We start from the raw sequence: 2,500 nt of genomic DNA on the forward strand, positions 1-2,500 counted from the left end.
ACTGGAGCTATGGTGAAGGTTTGACACAAACCTACAGCTGTCAAGCAGAAATGACACGTGAAATATCAATTGTACTTCCTGCAACTCCTTTCAGCAAAATGTTTTTAACAATGGTCGCATATTATCGATTCTGGGACGCTTTCAAATATCTAAGGTCTGATACAAACCTACAACTGTCAAGCAGAAATTGCACGTGAAATATCAATTATACTTCCTGCAACTCTTTTCAGCAAAATGTTTTTAACAATGGTCGCATATTATCGAATCCGGGACGCTTTCAATTACCCACATTTGTTATGAGAATTATTGTGTCAAAGGGTTTTGTTGTTGTTGTTGAGGCTGCTGTTGATGACGCTGTTGTTGTTGACGATGTTGTTGTGGATGTTGTTATTGTTGTTGTTGTTTTCTGTTAGATATTTAGCCCAAATGTGAATCGCGTGACGAGGATATCAGAGGCCTGGTCATTGAGAACTGGCTGACTGGGCGTCCTTCTGACGGCTCGCTTCCCCCTCAGGGTATACCTGTAACAAAAAATGCAAATGTCAGGGTACTAAATGTAGCCAGATGATCTTTATTATCAGGATAACTCTGACCAAAAACAGAGGTTATTTGTCAATGTAATACGCACATATCATCAGCAAACACACACACACCAGCGCACACACACACACACACACACACACACACACACACACACACGCACAGCCACACACGGACACGTAGATACAGACACGCGCACACACACACACACACACACACACACACACAGACACACAACACACACACACACACACACACACACACACATACATACACACACATCAATGTGAACACAGTGAGTATCAAAACAAACAACTGACATCTGCGTCAGTGCTATGCCTTCCGTTCTAGGTCAAGAAGAAGCGTTGTAGCTGTTTGACTACGACTACGACAATGCTAATGTTTCCGTAGCATCCTGTATAGCATAGCATTTGTTAGACTACGACTACGTCAGTGTTATGTGTTTCTGTAGCAGCCCATACAACACTGTAGTTGTCAAACTACAAGTATGAGTTCACACTGTGTCTTTTGTATCAGTTGAAGTTGCATTGTATTTGTTTAACTACAAGCCATGTATTCCGTGGCTCCAGCTCCGCCTTTGGCAGACTCAACAACAGGCTGCGGAACAACAAAGGCATCAGGCTCAGCACCAAAATCAAAACCTACAGAGCTGTTGTGCTACCACCTTGTTGTACTGCTGTGAAACATGGACGACGTATCGCCGTCACATTCAACAAGTTTCACCAAAGATGCCTACGAAAGATCCTCGGCATAAAGTGGCAAGACAGGGTCTCCAACCTCCACGTCCTAGAGAGGAGCGGCCTGCCCAGCATCGAAAGCCTGCTGATCCAGTGCCAGCTATGCTGGACAGGACACGTTGTCCGCGTGACAGACAGCAGGATCCCGAAGATGCTCTTGTATGGCCAGCTGAAGGAAGGCCACCGCGAACTTGGAAGACCGTGCAAGCGCTTCAAGGACACCTTGAAGACAAACCTCAAAGCCTGTAACATAGACATCGCTTCCTGGGAAACTGATGCCCTTGACCGCTCTCGCTGGAGGATGCTGTGCTCTTGTGAAAACAAGAGAACGCTGGCCATTAAGGAGAAGCGTGAGCGAAGAAAGCAGCGCTCAACTTCTGGAGACGTTTTCCTTTGCAACGCCCGTGGGAAGTGCTGCGCATCCAGAATCGGCCTCTTCTCCTATATGAGGACACACACCGACAGATAAGCTTGCCTGCCTACTCATTCGTCGGTCCGACGGGAGACTCCATCATCAATATATTCCGTAGTAGCACAAGTATTATTAAAGTTGTTTGACTACATGACTATGTCAAACCTGTGCCTTTTTCCCCAGCTCAAGTAGTCTTGTGTAACAGCAGCACAAGTAGAACTGTAGTTGTTTAACTATAAAACTACGTCAAGGCTATGTCTACTGTAGCAGCTCAAACAGTCCTGTATCTATTGGACAACAAGACCCGCGAGGAATGGAGGACACAGAGCTTCGTCCTCCTCAGTCCAAAACTCAGACCATCACTCCGACACCTGTAGTGAGCGCCTGGACTGTGTGTGCTTCCAGCTTTGGGCTGCACGGTCACATGGGGCGCTGTCATCGCTGAGTGCACAGACCTTGTCATCGTCGGCTACTGACGGACTACCAAGCAGCAAGACTGCAACAGTGCGGGGTCTTTGATTCTTCTTTGGTTCTTTGGTTCTTTGTTGTTGTTCAGTGTTTGTTTGTTTGTTTGTTGTTGTTTTTTGTTATGTGTTTTTATTGTTATTTATTTTTGTTGTTGTGATGATATTTTTGCTTTATTAGAGAGAGGACAGAGAGAAAGACACAGACAGACACACACACACGCACACACACACACACACACACACAGGTCGTGGTCAATACAGTTAAACAAGGACACTCACATCATCCCGAGTCAAAGTGCACAGCCAGATAAGAAACGGGGTTA

General features: G+C 45.7%; 1 protein-coding gene across 2 annotated transcripts in view; it reads right to left on the minus strand.

Moving 5' to 3' along the window:
* Positions 1-2,500, minus strand: part of LOC143287586 (uncharacterized) — a 51,233-nt gene that overhangs the window by 5,332 nt on the left and 43,401 nt on the right. For both annotated transcript variants that reach the window (XM_076595694.1, XM_076595693.1), the window contains exon 2: positions 1-521. This exon is cut by the window's left edge and continues 587 nt beyond it. The gene's annotated coding sequence lies outside the window, so the exon portion shown is untranslated. The remainder of the gene's footprint in view (positions 522-2,500) is intronic.

The sequence above is a fragment of the Babylonia areolata genome, chromosome 11 (assembly GCF_041734735.1).
Source record: "Babylonia areolata isolate BAREFJ2019XMU chromosome 11, ASM4173473v1, whole genome shotgun sequence".
Classification (NCBI taxonomy): Eukaryota; Metazoa; Mollusca; class Gastropoda; order Neogastropoda; family Buccinidae; genus Babylonia; species Babylonia areolata.